The 19,260-nt window shown below is 39.0% G+C and overlaps 1 protein-coding gene and 1 long non-coding RNA gene across 3 annotated transcripts in view; one reads left to right on the top strand and one right to left on the bottom strand.

The window, feature by feature from the left end:
* The window catches only part of dcc (DCC netrin 1 receptor), a 350,643-nt gene that overhangs the window by 297,375 nt on the left and 34,008 nt on the right, over positions 1-19,260 (bottom strand). The gene's annotated exons all lie outside the window — the stretch shown is intronic.
* LOC146570452 (uncharacterized) lies at positions 5,926-7,717 on the top strand. Its single transcript, XR_014893200.1, has 6 exons — positions 5,926-6,655; positions 6,752-6,845; positions 6,936-7,047; positions 7,140-7,293; positions 7,411-7,538; positions 7,652-7,717. It is a non-coding gene; the product is annotated as an uncharacterized LOC146570452 (long non-coding RNA).

The raw sequence follows: 19,260 nt of genomic DNA, 5'->3' as shown, positions 1-19,260 counted from the left end.
GTATTATTAAGCCTTGCTGGGTCTGACTTTGCAGCTCCCTACAAACTTGCCTCGGAATAAGAATGCCAACAAAAATCACTGTCACATCACTGATCAGACACCAGCTTCCTTCAAAACACTGCTGAGATCTAAATATGTGAACCACTTCCTCCTGGTCCACTTGTCAACTTCAATTTTATTAAATTATTATTTTTTTAAATCCCTCGTGGCCTTGTTCAGTCTCTGCAGCACATGTTCTGCCTGTCTTCATGGATTGTATTTTTTGATAGGCTTAAGTGAAAACCTTGCAGCAGCAGCAGGTTCATCAACTCTCAGTTTGACTCCACCTGTCTCAGCGTCCAATAACATGTCAGACGGGCACCGGCAGGTTGTTAATGACGAGGTCTGGCTGATTCAGGAGGATGACGGTCGACTGCTTTTAGCATTAATATCTTTTATGACGTGTATGCGGCCTTCAGGCTGACACACAAGGCCTTCAAATACTAGACTGCAGACATGCTTTCCACTCATAGGTGATACAGCTGACAGCCAGAGCATCTGTTGCAGGACTCCAGCAAGATAGTTCTCTGATGTCTAAGTTATGATATTGAATTGATCTCCCAAGTTGTGACAATTCAGAAAAAAGGTAAAATAAACATTCTTACGGAAAGCATAAAAATTTACTCACATTTATTTTCAAAAAGGAAAGTCAATTCTTGTTTTCACCTATGACCTTAGACCTCTGCAGAAGGAATATGCATCAACAGATGGTCCCTAAATGAACTAAACCTTTTCCTTGCACATATTTTCCCTTGTGACAAGACATGCAAATAAAATGAGGATCCTGCTAAAGACAAAGCTGTCAGAACTGACAGCCAACATGGATCAACAGCTGGCTGCATGGATCTCTGCTGCTGGGCAGATGATTATTTAAAGCAGCCGAGTGTCACAGAAAGTGTGATTTTGCGAGCCAACTGCGAGGAGTTGAGGCTGTGAGCGTTCAGATCAATTTGATCTGCAAATAATTCCCCCTTTTTTAAAAAAAAAAAAAAAAGCAGTGAAGAAGGAGAAGAAGAAGAAAAAGAAGTAGAAGATGTGCTCTGACAGGATTTCAACAGCAGCAGGATGTTAAATCCGGACAGAAGTTCCTGCTTCAGGGACAAACAAAACATCAGACCAACTTTCCATCAGTTGTGCTGAATGAAAGCACACATCTTTCCACTTGGCATAAGTGCATACCAGAACGGCTCACAAAACTATGAAGTGACTTCAACTTCTTAACCCACTGCTATGCTGACTCTACACTCATTTTATTATCTCAGGTATTAATGGATCTAGAGGTAGGACCAGCTCAGCTTACAGCAGGTCCTTGGTGTCATTTCACTTTCACTATCAAAATCTACTCGAACTCGACATGTATTCTACTTGAAACCAGTTCAACAACTGAATAATCTTTGGTTTTATTTAAGGGATCTTCTAATGGCATTAAGGAGGATTCACTGGGAGCTTTTATGGATAGGCGGGACTTCATGTGGATCTATGAGTGTTTGAAAGCTTAAAAGGTGAGTACAAACCAGTTATAAAAATGTGTTATTGATGTGTGCATTGATTGTATTGATATATGTACGTGATATAAAATAGTCTTAAAATGGCTCATTGAGTGTAAGGGTGTAGCTGTCTTGGCAGATTTAAAGGAGGTCTAACTAATATATTTACACATAAAGCTAGACTTTTTCAGTGACCTGTTAAAAAGCTAAAGAGGGAACGATTGCCCTGTGGGGGAAAACTCACTGATTTTCTTTAAACCAAGTCATATCTGCTCTAATTATTACTGGTGAGGGATGGCAAATACCTCACCTTTGGACTGGATTAAAACTCACTGACTGGGTCAGGTGAAATCAACTAGCCCCCAAAGATGAGTAAATCCCTTCCAGATGGGTCTTAAGATAAAAGTTTTACAAATCTTTTCATTGTATAAATATTTATTCCCCATCCCTAATTTCAGCCTCTCAACAGGAGCGATCTGATATACACATTCACTATAATGAATCCAAATATGCAATTTTCAGTGCTACTTCTATTACATAGTAAATTTACACTACTTAGAGACACAAAGGGAAGCAAATCGTTGAACAAATACCTTCTCTAATACACATGTAGCTATGTTGGTGCTTGAGTGGCAAATTAAAGTGCAACTCTGCACAGTGTCAAACAATCAAGCCAATTATCCCAGCAGGTATTCTATGATAAAAAAAAATAAGTGAGGGAACATAAAGCTTTCCCCTGAAGGTTTGCTGCCTTGTAGCTGCTTCCCCTGAAAACCAGCTTCTCTGCCTGCTCGAGTCACTTGTTAGATGATGACACCGCCACCAGAGATGATGATGATAACACAGAGAAGAAATTGCACAAAGATGGTGCAACTGCATGGTGGAGAAAACTGTTCGAACATAAAAATATTCCTTTAGTTTAACTCTACACTCCTATTTGATTTTTTTTTCAGAAAGTAAAAAGAAGATAAATCAAACTCTCAGGTCTTTGGGTTAATGTTCTGTTCTTCTAGAGTAAAAAATCCCTTTAGAAGATCCACACCAACACTGTATCCTCCCAGCAAGAGAGCTGTGTGTGGATATCTTGTTCCTCTGAGCCATAGAGCTTCATTGTTGGAGAAGAACTGTTCAAAAGACATCAGTGAGCCAAACTGATGCACTCGATGACATGTTGTGTCATTTCCATGAATTCAGCCCCCTATACACCATTCTGCTGTCCCAAGTACTCGTCACCACCAAACTAAAGCTACAATCATCCACGGCTGAAAGGGTTCACCGACAAAGCAGCTATTTCCTCTTTTTAAAAAACTGCAGAATTGTAGGTCTACATGTGATATAACCATCCTTAGCCCATGAAGATAGAGCTGTAGGCAAGGAAAAAGTGGAGAGAGCTCTAAATTTGACGTTTACATTTACAAGTAGCCACAGCTCTAAATCTCAGCTATAAAGGACATGGCTCTGTTCTGGGAAATCTCCTTTGACATGTACAGATAGCTAGCCAAAAGGTTGGAGGGCAGATGCTGGATTACCTTACAGAACACAATAGGCATGAATGATAATTAAGTTAGAAACAGCATGAAACATAAAGCTGAGGTAGGGGTGGGTTTCAAAGTGGCTGGCAGTTTAGCAAAACTAAGTTGAAGCAAGATAAAAAGCACATCTCATTAGAAACTGGATATATAGACGTTTATGAGCTGAACCATCAGCTGATGTAGGCTAAGCCTGACTTCATGGCCTGTCTGAACTAACACTATAATCAATTCAATTCATCTCCCTACTGGTTATATTCAATTATATTGACAGCAATGCCCTTATCAATTCTGCTTATAGGTCAGATTCCTTATTAATTCCCTTATTGATTCCTCATCAATTTTCAGTGTGTGGGGGGAGAAGTATGCCTACACAGATTTTCAAGATCAATGCAGCAGTAGTAATAGCTGTACGTTCAAAAACAGTGCAGAAAAGTGCACACATGCTAGTTTGGTGTGCAAACACACTAACACAATGAGTTTGCGTTTTCCTGTTGTAAACTGTCAGACAAGTGATTGTTTACAATGGACTGATCATCTGGAACGTACTCTTGTCCCTAGTAGCATCTCAGTTTGCAGTGCAGGGTTTAGTGAGGAGCTCAGGTTTTGGTCTCACCATCATATACAGTAAATTCACGTTTTGAAGCATTGACTTTAGTTGTGTGGCTGCCCCCATATTTGTTTTGCTCTGTAGAAACTGTTGTTATATGAATTGGAACTAACTGCACACTCATCCAGTAGCAGCAGTAACATAGCTAATTGCAAGGTAGTCATAGCCTAGAGCTATGCTTTCATTGTCTGTTTTACTCTAAATGGGACCATAATTTACAAAATAAATCTCTTGTATAAAATAAGATGTGAAACCCACAATTAAAATCAGAATTCAAAAGGAAAGTGTGTACCGAAGTCTCAAAACAACTGAGCAGTAGCGTCATTCAGACAGTGTTTTGAAACCAATGGCCCCCTACTGGTCATAACAGAAAATGCAAGTTTAATGGACTTCCACATTTAGCAAGATTTGTGCTCCAGTGCATGTTCCTGTCCATCTTTGTACAAACAGGCATTTCATCAGATGGAGGCAGTGTACAAAGTATGTGGTACAACTGGCCAGTGGGACATTTATGCTTGTCAGCTTCAGAGAAGGGTGAAGTTATAACTTGAACTTTGAAGTTTTTTGTGGCTGTCTTGTTCCTAGTGAACACAGTTTTTGCGTCTTTCTCTATTCAGGCCCACTTGTCAACCAATAAGCCATGATGCTTACATCTGCACAGGAGCACATCTGGGGTGGGTGACCCCCCCACCCAATTGTGTACGCAGACCAATACATTTGCAGGACCATAAAACTTGTTTAGTATATCTTTTCAGATCCCAAAGCTACAATCATCATGGTGGTAGTGATGCGTCCCTGTTGACTGCTTAAAACCTTTTTGCAATTAAAGTTAATTGTGTCCATTTGTTTTGGGGTCTTTTGGGTATAGCAACACTGTGCGACACCTGGGTATCAAATTATGTGACAATACCTTTGCAGGTAAAGATGTGGGCCTACCTGAGGGAGATGGGCTATTTAAATTGGTCCTTTGACTTAGCTAAAGTCATTTTTTGCTGGCTTTTAATATAAAACAGGTTTTAATCAAACACAAAAATAAATAAATAAACTGGCTTGAGTCGATGTTTTATATACAGCCTATTCTCCCACTGTGACTTTAAAACTTTTCGAAGCTGCACCTAAAATAAAATCGGATCAGAATATGTGTCTGAAAAATACATCCAATCAAATGAAAATCCCTCAACTGATCAGATTAAATTGTGAGGAAATCTGCCTCCATCTGCAAGTTCAATTAACTACAGTAAATTTTTAATAAACCCCATCAACACAGCGCCTTTGTTGATCTGTTTTACTTTTCAGTTTGAGTTGTTTGAGCACAAACGTGCTCAGAGTCTGATCCATGGTCAGTGTAGCAGCCATTAATTTCACACAGACTGGTTCAGACAGAGGGGAGAAAAAAACGAGAGGAAGAAGCTCTAAGCTCATCCTCAGCTTCATTCTCGTTCAGTCTCGATCCACTCCCTTCCCCTCTCTCTCACGCTCTCATTTTTGCCTTCTCAGTGTCTAGGTCTCTCGCCCTCTCTCGCTCTCACCAGTGCAGTCTCAATGATGTATGACTGCCATCACTGAAAATAATGACTCGTCTGCCCGTAATCTTTTATTTCACTGCAAGGCCGAGGTGGAGGAGGAAGAGGAGGGGGCAGAAGCTAAGAAAAGAGGAGGAAGAAAAAGAAAGGAGGTGGGGACGAGGAGAGGGAGAAAGAAAAGAATAATCTTTTATATGTGGATGAGGTGGCAGAGATACTGCCGTCTATTTGGAGGAGGAGGAGTACGAGGAAGAGGAGGATGGAGACTATAACAGGCAGTCCACACTGACTCCCCAGTGACTGAACCAACCTCAGATTTACTGAGTATGAAGAAGTCAAGTCCCTCAGAGTTCATACTGTACTCCATAATCATTTCACTCCCATCTATATGAACAGAAAATTCTATACCTCACCAAAAAATGATAATTTAAGTATATAAAAATAAAATTTAAATGAATTGATTTAATATTACGATTTCCGCTGTAATAATACATGTACATGCATTTATACTGGGTCAGTTTTTCCAAGTGTCCTGCATGGTATAAGCCCAAGGTAGGGCTAACTTGCCTCAGAATAAAGATTTCTTTCCCCACACAGTAAAAAATGGAGTGTCAATATTTCAGAGTAAACCTATTTTAACCTAGATAGAGTATTTACAACTCTATGAGGAGTAAACCAGCTCTAACATCAGAGTTAAAAGTCAGTGTAAAGTTTGTTAGTCACGCAGTGAAGACTTCACTCCACACAGTGTTGATTATTACCAGTCCGCAGGCGTGTGTGGCCTCAGAGCTCTAATGCGCATGGAATTTTCTCCGAAGAGCTGCCACAGTCAGGTAAGTGAAGTTAACATTCCCATACTGGTAACATTGTTTAAAAGGTATTTTTAAACTAAGTAGCTCTTTATAGTTTCACTGATGTCGAGTGAGGACATGTTAGCAGCATTTACCCATAGGTTTAATGGCATTCCAGTAGCTACATGCTAGCAGTTGCTAAAAGTTAAGATGTTCGTTATCTTCTCACTGCGTTAATATGAACCTAAAACATTTTAACTATGTATTTCTTCTAAATGCTGTCTAAATAATATCATTGTCACATGTCAAATCGCACAGTTTGAACAACTAAATTACCGTTTATCAGTAAGCTAATAATCGCTAATTAGCTTACATGAGCGAACATACTTTCAGAAAAAGTGGGTAACATTACCATAAAGTTAACTTTACTGGTTTATATTATTTTAAGCAAATGCCAAAGGCATACACTACTTTAGAGTTTTGCTCATTATTTAGTAAGAAATATGTATTTTGTGTAAATTAACTGATAGCAATGTTAATGACATGTTAAGTAATATTAAGTAATGTTCCTATTTTATAGAAAGGTTTAAGAGTATGGACAAACCAAATCTCTGAGAGATGCAACCAGAAGACGGATGAGAAACATACTTGAGGCTGAGATGACAGAATGACATGGGTAAGAATCAAAAATGTAAGATATAAAGAAACATTTTAAACATTGTATTATTTTTAATTGTGATGTTTAATGCCAATTATTGAATTTATACATTAGGACATCTCCCCCTAAAAGCGTAAGAGTGATGTATGCGCAGGACATTGTTGCTCTGTCTCCATATCTGGAAGACCCATATTCACAACATGGATATGTAAGTAAAGGGAACTTTTCAACATTAAATACATAATTGCCCTCAGAAATGTTGATAACATAGTCCTTCTTCGTTTATTTAATTACATAGAAACATTACTACGATCCAGAGAACAGTTCAGGATACATTGCATGGCGGTTGAAGACCATTCAAAGAAAAGCTGTGGAGGAAAGAAGCGTCTCAGTTTGCAAATCTCCCAAAAGTAAGTTCACTTATCATTTAAATGATACTGATGTAATTTGTAGGCAGGATTCAATCAAACACCTCTCTATGTTCTGTATTTTTGCATTACAGATAGAACAAGATTTCCGACTCCTGTTTTGTGAGGTCACTGGGAGCAAATTCTTGGAGAGGTGGCTCACCAATCTCAAAGCAAAGGTTGTAAAGGAAAGTCATGGACTTGTCCCCACCTCAGAGCTCTTGGAGTTAATGTGCAATGCTGAGTCAGGTACTGAAGTTGAGAATGGTATGATTGTGACTGTTTTTATTTGCCATTGTTGGTTATATAGGTAATTCTGTCAATTCAATGTATTTTTGGAATAATTCTTTGTTTATTCGTCTGTAGGCTGGGACAGTGACTTGTCTACTATCTTGCTGCTGCTACATCTGCTACCACCATCTGCACAAGGGCGAAAGAGACCAGGAAAGATGTCTGCATCTCAAGCTGTCAATAACCTCATCAAATTCCCAAAGGTATGTTGTTTAAAATATACTTTCCATCACCTCTATTTTCATGGACAGTGAGTTGAGCTAATCTACTGTCAGAGGATAGTCACTTAATACTGTTGTTTAATGTGTTGTTGTAGGCTGGAACCAGTGTACAGCAGCATCTAGACAACATCACCCGAAGCAGTCAGCCCTACCATCTTACCCAGGGATCTACAAGAAGCAGCATTCACACCTTCATTGTGATTGAGAAGCATGCACTTCCATGTAATGCGACAGGTTCTGTAGGAGCCCTTGATGAACTCTTTAGGGCCCATTATGTCTTTGGTACATCATACAGTTCATCCCTGACCAACTTTGTTACTTTTCTGCAACTACGACATTGGGGAAATGTCATATTGCTTTCTCTAGTGAGCATCATAGAACTGTGAATTGTAAAGGTTTGTTACGTTAATTAAATGACACTGAATTGAGAAACATAATAAATGCTGTTACTTTAACCTGTATATTTGTTGTTATTTCCATAATGTAGGATAGATCACAGTTATTTAGTAATATAGCATCATAAGATGAATATGAAAAAAATCACACTACAGAGAAATAAAAATGATATATTATTACACATCAGAGTGTTATTATTAAACTAAATTTGGAGTAAAATAGCTCTATAAAGTGTAATCAAATTACTCTGAACAGTGTGAATAACCCTCAGTGTTAAATATTTTTACACATTTTGTTGTTAATTTTGACACTAAATTGAGTACAATTAACACTGAAAAGTTAACACTGGCCATAGAGTAAATTTAACTCTAATTTTGAGTGGGACCAAATGTTATCTGAAGCAGAGTTAAAATCAACTCTGTAAGTGTAAAATTGACACTTGGTTTTTTACTGTGCAGCTGAAATAATTTCCACTGGAAAATATTCTTTGCATTTCCTGCATTTTATCAGTTTTGTCTGGAATTTGACTTTGAGGAAATGGAGGAAGTCGAAAAAGCTATTGGCAAACTGATGGAAACACTAAACCATTCTCATCGCAGGGCCTCAGATACTGCTAGGTTATCAAAACCGCTGGCTCCACAGAGAGAAACGAGGTGTTTTTCGTTGTGGTCACGGCAATATTGGCCAACAAGTGTGACACTGTTTCACCCATGGATGCAGCTTCCAGCTCTGGAAAGAAGAATGCTATAACATTTTATATATTTTTTTCTTTAATGGACGGGAGGAGGCAAGTTCCCTGGTTGCGTAAAGAAATCCAGTGTATAAAAGTCTGAGGGAAAACAATGCTTATTTTCCTTAATCACCACCTACAGTAAAAACTTTCCTGTTAAACCGATGGTCTCAGTCCCTAGTTTCGCGTCTTATTTAATCCAATATGATGATTCATATTGTAAATTATGTTCCTGAATATAGTTCAAAAGTAGAACAGAGCAGAGTCCGCTTAAAAAGCCCTGGCCTCTGACTGAAAACGACACTGTCCCTCCTGTTTATAGTCATAACTTACTTGTGTGATGTGTGGCTTACACTACATGTAACAACATTAACTGTGCACACTGGAAAAAGATAGCCAGTGGGTTCAAATGTTACACCAGGTGGTCAGTGCCGAGCATTTGTTTGTGCTAAGTTGTGTATAAGAGTACACTCTTTACCAGCAATTAAAGGTAATTGTGTATCTCGATAAAACAGAGACCCATTACAGCAACACCCCATTAATGGGTTTGTGTAATATCACCAGTGTTGGGTAAATTACTTTAAATTAGTAACTTAGTTACATTACTAGTTACTTCTATCAAAAGTAACTCAGTTACTTCAAGTTACTCGTTACTTTCAAAGTAACTAGTTACTAGGAAAAGTAACTTTGGTTTTACTCAGAATTCTCTTGTTAATGTGTTGCTTCCGTAACTGGATACCCAGCAAGAGTGCCAGTCTTCTAGCTTGCTTACTTGCCACAAGTGCACTGTGCCACCTAGCAATAGAAAGGAAAAGATAATGTGCACATTTCCACGAGAGAAATCCCACGCCTGGACCGTCGTTGACCACCGCCATGATTCTAGCCTACGTTACAGCGTCATGTGCGCTTTTTACATCCAACGCAAAAACTGCAGTCGACGTCCTTTTAATTGTACTCAGAACTCTGAAATCCTGCCTTCCGAATAGGAAGATGTAGGTAACACCAGACTGCAGATGAGCTGCATACAGAGCTGGACTGGGACAAAAAATTGACCTGGGCATTTTGACTACCATTATAGAAAAAAATCATAAACCCTTTGAATGAAAACAAACGCTGTTGTGACAGTGATGTACACTGTTTTGATGGTATATATGCATCAATCTATCAATCGTTTGTTGTAAGATTCAGATAATTATTTTTTAAAAGCTAGACATTTTAAATGAGAAGAAAGAAAAGTATTTCTTTGTGCCCCCCTCTTCCTGTTAATGCCTTACCTGGCCCCCCTGGCAAAACTTTGCTAGACCCGCCCCTGCACAGTTACCAGCTGTCAGCTACCTAAAAAAGGATCCTGGTGTTATTTGTCTCTCAGAAACAGTTCATAACTTCCCTTCAACTCATTCTTGTCACCTAAAAGGTAAACCTGTTTCTCCATCACAGCTCTGATGATCCAGTAAGGACATCTCCTGGTTTCATCTTCATGTTTCCCTCTCACCACATATACAAATCATATCATGACCAGCAGGTTTACAGCTGTGGCTCCAGCAAACATCAGCTGATACTAGAAATTAATATTAAATAAATTCTAACAACAGCTGATCAAGCTTAAACGTGCTGCTGTTGTTTAACGTGACATCCGCTGGTTTATTCTTTCTGTGGGCGATAAACAAACAAGAGAGAAAAGCCGATCAGCAGATCATTGATCAGTTTCATGATTGAAGTAGAATCAGGAGAGAGAGGGGAGAGAAGAAGAGGCAGCTGTGCAGCAAAGACAGAATAACTCCAGCTTTGTGTCTTTTCCGGGACAAACTGCGTTCCTTTTCACCTCAATACGAAACGTGTAATATCTTCTTTTACGGGACGGTTGGCAACTCTAATAATTAACCTTATGAACAAAATAAAGTTCAACATCAGTAACATCATAGCACCCACCCAGCTGTATAGAAACTCCGTCATGCTAGCTAGCACACAGTACAAAAAAGTCAGCATAACGAAAATAAACTCCACCTAAACTTGGTTCATATCTGACCCAGATAGACTGCAGGTCATAACTTCTTACCTAAAGTTCAGTTCGCCTGACACTCGGACAGGCGGCTGCCTCGGGTCTCTGCTCCTCCTGCCTCCCCTTTCCTTCATCCACCTGCTGGCCTCCACCACTTGCTAATGTTACTGAATCTGTGGAAGCTCCGCGATAGCCACCACACGAAGTAACGAATAACGACCCTATCTAAATCCCAGTAACGACTAACGCGTTCCTGATTTTGGCATAATAACTAGTTACCGTGCTCGTTACCACAATAATAACGTAGTTACTGTAACGCGTTACTTAATAACGCGTTAGTCCCAACACTGAATATCACCAACCGATGGGCTAATGTTGTGTCCCTTTTGGATGGAGCTCAAGAGGTCTGTATTCATGACCCTGAGGCTCAGTAGCACTGAGTAAGGTGACATGTTAGTGCCAATATTAAAATCAGCTTGTTTGGTGTGTTTAGTGTCTTAAAATGACCACTGATGGAAATGTCCATAGTTTTGCAGTCAATTTAAAACATGATAGCGCGATATGACAGGTTCACGAAATTTTCATAAAACACTCTAAATCTAAACCACATCTGCTCTTACTACATCCCAGATTTTGAGCTTTACTACTTTTACCACATGTGCAAATTAGCATAAATGAGTAAAATGAGTATATTTCTATTTGATGTTCTGCTTTCCTGGAGTTTATTTATGTAGCAACTATGTTTTGATGATTTGTAAGAAGTTTTTGTATTTATTACGAACGACTGTGGAGGTGATCTGAACTGCATCAGTCATTGTTATCTTCCCGTCTTCTCCATCCAAAAACGAGCCCAGAAGAGTTTTAAGCTGCTGCTCATTGGGCTCGTTAACAATGTCTCTTTCGTTAAGGATCTCTCCGCTCATTAGGCATCTCCTTCCTAACGAGCCGTCTCCTGACCTTGGAGTTGTGGGGTTTTTGCCAGGGGGGCCTAATGAGCACACTCTGAATGTCCTGTCGGCATATGGAGGAGCTGCCCAGGCATCTTGGCTGAAGATGGGGCCTCCGCAGGAAGAGCTGGACTTCCTCCAGAAGACATCCCGCCAAAATGAAGAACATGAATAGCTTGTTGGCATTGTTCATCTTATCCTGCTGCTATTATCATTTCTAAAACCTCTTAGTTTATATCATCATTTAAATGAGTTGATTTTGTTACACAGTCTATTTTTTGTGTGTTCTATTGTGTTCTCTCTTTTTTTGGCTTTCTGCTTTTTTTTATTTGTAGAATTTCCAATGAATGTTGAGACTGAACCTCAGGCTTTCTTTTATACAGAAGCACATTAATATCACACTGTGATAATCCTCCTCTGTGAGTTCTATCAAAACAGGCAACAATAAAGTGCTTCATTGTACAAACCGAGATTCTCCTCCAGGAGTTTTTTTCCCTCCTTTTTCCTTCACAGTTTCCTTGAGTATTGAAGGGCCGAGGTGGAGATGGTCCATGCGTGCACCGTATGGTGAGCGGGGACACATGCAAACACTCAGGGCTGTGTGTGTTGGCAGTAGCTGTGGTGTTGTGGGTAATTTGGTCAGATATGGAAGAAATCATGCCAACAAGGCTCCAAGCATGCAGAGAGCAGACAGGAACTAATGACCTTCACACACACGTTACACACCAACCATATGTTTCTGTGTGTGTGTGTGTGCCTAATGTCTGCATGCCTGTCTGGTTTTGGGTTTGGGTCATCTTTTAATTCATTTGTTTCCTTATGGTATTATGATCACATTTTAATAGCTAGTATAAATAATGGTACACTTGTGAAAGGGAGTGGGCTGGTTTGACTGCTTGACTGATTGTGATTGCTTATGTATATAACCAAGTTTCTGGAGCTGTGTTTAAGTTGTTCACTTGTTTTGCCAAATATTCACCCACTATATAGTGTTTGCTAAGTAGTGCACTTACTTGGGTACAAGTGTAGAAATCTGTTGATACATTTCAGACACTGCACTGTATCACTGCTACATAATTACATTCCTTTATTGCTGCTCCTAAAACAATGGGCCACTGAAACCTCAGCACTGGTATCTTTGGTTAACTATAGCAGAGAGTTGAAATATTTTCACAGAAGAAAAAAAACAAAACAAAACAATATTGCATATATGTGCACATTTAACTTGTTTTATAACATACTGAACTGTATTTAGCTACCTAAGCTTGATAGTAACTACAGCTACAACTAGCCTGCTTTTGATGAATGTATTTGGTATAAAACAAACTACGCCTCAAGGTATACTATTCATGAGAGCCATTTTACAACATACCAAAAACATATTTACAGTTTGGACTGAGAAACTGAAATCTCAATGGGGTTCTGGTATTTGAATATTATTTAAAGAATTCTGCTGCAAGGCTGAAACATCTGAGAATTATTATGCATCCCAGGTACTCAACATGTAAGAAAATCACATTGTCTCCATATATACCACCTCTACTTTCCCCCTTTCCCCCCTGATAACAAACAGGCGACAATGCATGATGGTACTAGTTGAGTAATGTAATGTACATCCTCTGGACACTAGCCTTTGTTGTTTCAAACCACCATTATAGCGCACTATATAAGCAGATAACAACTACAGTTCAGCTTTACGGACATTATATAGTGAACAGTGGACAAGCCATAAACAGGCTGGATCTCTATTACTGGCTATTGGTGCTTTGTTTTTGGCTTGTTAGCACACCCGTCCACACAGCCACACACACTACACACATTACAAATGAACTAACTGCAATTTATTTTTCTCCAAAAAGTTAAGTGATATCTCTTCATTCCTCTACAGTCAGACTGTGACAAATTGGAGGCTTGTCTGGGATTTGCATCATTACAGAAATATGTACTGTGTGCTGTGGCTTCTTCAAGTATGATCTTGCTATTTTTTGTTCTACAAGTTAAAAGGAAAATCACAGAAAAATGCGACTAATAAATTCACCATGACATAAAAGATGTAAATATGTTGGAACATTTGTTTAGCAATATAACGTTAAAATGCTAAAGATCCCATATGTGGAAACTGGATCGCAAATACAGTCAGCTGACTAACCCCTTGGAGCCACTGATAAATTTTTTTTTGGGGGGGGGGATTCTGATGTAGCAATGCTATCCAAAGGATGGCTCTATCTATGAATGTTGATCAATTACAAAAAAAAGTCATAATAAATAATAAAAAGCAAACCAAAACCATTCCTCCACCAAGAGACTTGTCCCTAATTTATTTATTCTACTTAATATGCAGAATGTGTTCACAAAATTGAACTAATGTCTGTATTTAACCATCTATTGCTTCACATGGATTTCTACCATATCGATAGTTTAAAAAAATTACCTTTACAAGTATTTGAAAAAAGCTCCTGATGTTAGATGAAAGCATTTGAAGCTGCCTGTGGCTCTGACCAGCATGCTAGCAGCCACTGCTATCAAATCTGAGCAATCCTGCAGTTTTTTTTGCCTTATCCATCTTACATCTTTCCATTTAAATCACAGCCTGACATTAGGATTACAGTTGAGTGTTATATTTATTGTAATAACTTTAATTGCCCTAGCCTGAGTGGGCTTTGAAAATAAATGAAACTAAGAAACACAGTACTACAATCTAGCAGTATAAAAGCTGAATTGAATCTAATAGAAGTCAAGCATCCATTGAAAAAAATTGCCTTAAAAATATTTTTAAAAAGCTGCTTTCGATTCTTATGTTTACATTCAACAGCAAAGATGAAAGCAAGTGCTTATGGTGCTAACCAGCATGTTAACACAGCCAAATTGTCTGGCTTACATCAAATAGAGACATTGTTCCAATAGTACTTAAAAGAAAAGTGTGCCTGACATTTAGATTACAGTTGAGTGTTTTTAATGTAATAACACCAAAAGGCCATTTTAAATATATCAATCAATGACAGATATTTAAAGATATTCCCCGAGCTTCATCCCGTTTGAACTGCCCGACTTCAGTGAACTTTGAAACAGAAACTGCTGCCTGACAGCTGCGTGTGTGTGTGTTTGTGTGTGTGCGTTCATCTTTGTGTATTTATGGGTTGTTCGCTGCTCTCTCTCTCCTTCATACTGATCAATACATCTTGTCAGGCAGTGGTTGATAGATTATTGATTGTAATCAGCCTGTCCTCTGTGTGTGCAGACAGCTTCTAATTCCTCTGTCAATCTGCTGGATCGCTCATCTCTCAAACACAGACACACAGTATTTACTTATTGCTGTAGTCCAATTTAAAGAATATATGTATGTCAGTGTTTCTTCACTGTAATGCAAAGCTGGCAGTTAAATCTCCAGAAAAGTGTCAAGTTTTTCAGTTGCATGTAAAGTCTTTTTCTATCCCTGATAGGCATTATCATCTGGAATAGTAATGTTTATTTTACCAGTCCAAATTAACAAATTTGTATTTTTGCTGCAGCATTCACCTCGTGTCTCTTTTTTTACAACACTAGTTTACTGGCACATTTTTATTTAGATTTTTAATCATCATATGCTGAATCTGGAGTATGCTGAATCTGCCAAGACCATTTCTGAAATTTCTTCTTCATACCTTGGATTGACGTAATATTAACCACAATCAAACCTGCCCAATAACATTATGTAGCCTCCCCAGAAATTGTTACAGCATCTTGAATAATCTTCAAAAGCTAAAAAAAAAAAAAAAGACCATACTCAAAATTTAACTGTCTTAAAATGTCCCTGAAAAATCTTAACAACTTCTTAAAAGAGCCTACAAAATTCTTGGAAACAGCCCTCAGAACATTGTCATTAAGGTTTCCACTGAAAACCCTTCCATATCAGTTCTGTCTGCTGCGATTAGAAGGCCAAAAATTCTAATCACATAAACACAAACATGATGAGCTGCTACTGAGATGATCAGCCACATGGAGCAGACAAGATTGTTGAACTCAGCTGTAAAAGACACACCGCCATTAGCTTCACAGAGAGCTAAGCCTCCAACATGGCTGCCAGAAAAAGGGGGGTGGATGTGTGGAGGTGGTGGGTTCCCGGTAGGGGGTTCCTTCACCTCTGCGCCCTTTAATAGACAGGCTGGTTTAATTCTCAGTCTCTCTGGAATCCATTAAAGTCAATCTGGGATATCCATTACCATCTCATCAAGAGTCTGCATTTACATAAACACGCATAATTAAGCAGTGCAGCAGAGAGGAATCACAAGCTCTGATTACAGACGTGCTGTTTGTTTATTTATTTATTTGCAATTTTACCCAATCAGAACGCACTTTAAAGTCAGAGGTTTCAGCCAACGACTGAGGCAGCACACACATCTCATTTTATCACCCTCTCTCTCTTTACCTCTCTCTCTGGATATTCAATCTTCATTCGATGGTGCCACTGATGTGTGGAGAGCTAGAATGAGCTACAGGACCAGCGTGCGTGTGTGTGTGTTGATGCGTATGTGTGTGTGTGTTCTGAATATCAATGCTTCTCCTGGTTGACTGGCCTTTTCCATTTAACCGCTCTAACACTTGGCTCTCCTATTTCCCCACATACAGACGGGCTCCAGGCCAAAATACAGTTTAATCTGCAACAATATCCGGACCCAAAATTTCAGTGCAATCCCGACCCGGACCACGTGCAAGGAAAGCTGCTCTGTAACATTTCATTTCAGCTGCCGGTAGCTGCAGAAAGCAAGCTTATTGTCAGAGGTAGTTTCTAAGCCATCATCACCAATACTCTAACTCTAATCCCTAGCCGTCTGCTTTACAAATATGTGACTGCTTTTGGAAATGGTTCTCATAAGTCTTGGCAATCAGGTGGAGAAAATGAGTAATTCTAACTAACACACATCAAAAAGTATTTACATTTTTTAAAAACCCCATTTTCTTTCTCCAAAAGAGCAGAGGGGTTTAAAAAGCAACTCAATGTGACAGGAAAATTGTGTTCACATCCCAGAGCACCACCTGTGTTTCAACACAGAAGCCTTTTGAAGATGGTGCTTTGATAACACCAATTTTGGATGCCAAAAAAACAAAAAAGAAAAAGTCCCATTTGGAGACCTACAAAGTCCTGCAAAGCCTTGAGGAACTCTATGGAGCAGCACAAAAATGTACTGACTGACTTCATTAAGCCGTCTTAGACCTGACATTATCTGAAATATTAGGGTTTGCAAGTCTTGAAGACATGCATGTATTAACTTGTCAATCACAAGGTGACCACTCTCTAAATAACACCCTGGGTTATCTTGCTCTTCCAGGAACATCGAGTCCTCTGCCTTCACTGTCCAATCCAGTATTAATAAGTGACCAAAAGAACGAGGCTCTTCTATACAGATAAGGTAATTCAGGAGGAGTTCAGTGATTTGTGAGGGGCTCAGAGTAGAGCTGCTACTCCTCCACATCAAAATGGATCCAGTTCAAGTGGCATTTTACTAGAATGTGTCCTGGATGCCTTGTAGGTTAGGTGCTCTGGGTCCTCCTCCAGCTCCTCCAGGAGGCCCCAGGGTAGACCCAGGACATGCTGTAGAGAGTATGTCTCTCAGCTGACTTGGGAACTCCTCAGAGTCCCTTCAGTAGAGCTTGAGAAGGTGGTTAGGGAGGAGGAGGTCTGGGTGTCTCTTAGATTAGAATGCCTATGACCCACATAAATGGTAGAAAATCGATGAATGGCTGTGACCTTAATATACATAAAATGAACATCCAGCTATATTAAAGATGAGTTGAAAGATTTCCGTGGAGTGAAATGTATGCTAAGGTAGTTATTGAAGTGGGAAAATTTGTCCATTTCCTGTAGACGTCTATACAAAGCTGACATTTCTGCAACTAGACAATGCCACTGGCCAAGACTGCAGCAGGCGATATGAGGGCTGTGCCCCTCAGCTTGATACTAAGCTTTCCTGTCTCTTCATGGACAAAAGTTGATTAACACAGCTTTAAACACATTAAGAAACTATGGAATTAAACAAGAATACCCTTGAATCTAACAGCTTAGAAGTCCTATGCTAGAAAATAACAGTCTCTTCTTTTTTTCTTTGTCTTGTTCTGCTGAATAATTTACATTCAAGGACATTCCTCCTTGTCACATCGAGCCTGATTGATACCTTAAAATGCATTGTCTGTGTGTTATGTACCTGCGAGCTTGTGTGTGGGGAGGTGTGTGCATATGTTGCACCGGGAGACGTCCTGACTTTCATGTCGTACATTAGCATCAGCTTCGGCAGCAGAATCACCACTAACATCTGCACAAATATTAACGTCTCCTCTGTGACTTTAGCTGCTTCAGAGGTGTCCTTCACAGGAGCCAAGTCCTTATGATGTTTATGGCTGGATGCACCTCCGGAAAGCAACTCTGAATGTAGAGGAATAATTAATCGGATTCTTTTAGACACACACATTTTTGGTATCATGAGTTCTTTAAGACTAAAAAACTATTTGTCCTCATTTTATTTGCCATGATGATGGTTTTTAATGAAGATGTGTGCTTAAAATCGGAGCACTTTTGTAGTTTTTCTCGGGCTAATTGTCACTTCGCATAAACAGATTACCTGTGTTTGGGTGAAAACTATAAATAAAAGATTTAGCTGAACCATCATTATGATTGTTCTCTTCTAGTCATGCATACTAAAGCAAGTGGAAAATATATTTGTGATGCCATTACAACAGTGTTGGGGAGTAACGGAATACGTGTACCGCCGCTACGTATTTAAAATATGAGTAACTGTATTCTGTTACAGTCACCATTTAAAAAGTTGGCATTCAGAATACAGTTACTTTGTTGAGATGAATGGATTACACGGCTGTATTTTCCTGTTACATATGTTAGGCTTTGCCCTCTCTATTTTTGGTCATTCCAATTTCCGGTTATATACGCGTGGAATAGTTTTCTACACGAGATCGCTGCAAAAAGTGCAGCCTTACGTAATGTCCACCCTACTGTTACTCCTTTTATATAAAGATTTAAAAATCTAGTTGGTATTCGTATGGCGAGTAACCTTCTGTAATAGTAATAAATCACACAGCAATAGTACATAGTTGTAAAAAGCATGATAATATATTAAGTAATCCAAAGTATTCAGAATACGTTATACTCTCATTGAGTAACGTAACGGAATACGTTACAAAATACATTTTGGGGCATGTTTCTGTAATCTGTAGTGGAATACATTTTAAAAGTAACCTTCCTAATACTGCATTAGAAATTTAGCATGTGTCTTTAAAAGAAAACACTAATAAATAAGTTGGATACCCAGCTATCAGAGCAATGAACTGTTAACCTTACTTTCATTTCTGATCAGTGTACACTTTCTGTCACTGTCCCTTCCCTTGCAATTTACTGTGGCTTCATCACGCTCACCTGTGCTGCATTAATGTTACCTGTGTAGCCAGCACCACATATGTATTAAATTAGATTTACAAGAAACACATAAAACACAAGAATCTGTTTATTTTGTCTGAAGAAATACCAACATTAAGTCTGAATATTAAATTCAGCCAAGGTGGTTTTTCGTGATTAAAAAAAGAAGTTCTAATCCTGAAGATGATTAATAGTAAATTTATTCTCTACGCGAGCAGACTAATGCAATA

The sequence above is a fragment of the Mchenga conophoros genome, linkage group LG7 (genome assembly GCF_057382185.1).
Source record: "Mchenga conophoros isolate Kocher_MC1m ecotype Shallow Benthic linkage group LG7, M_conophoros_male_GT1.1, whole genome shotgun sequence".
In the NCBI taxonomy this organism is placed as follows: domain Eukaryota; kingdom Metazoa; phylum Chordata; class Actinopteri; order Cichliformes; family Cichlidae; genus Mchenga; species Mchenga conophoros.
The sequence above is the reverse complement of the archived record's forward strand: the minus strand, read 5'-3'. Positions and strand labels throughout refer to the sequence as shown.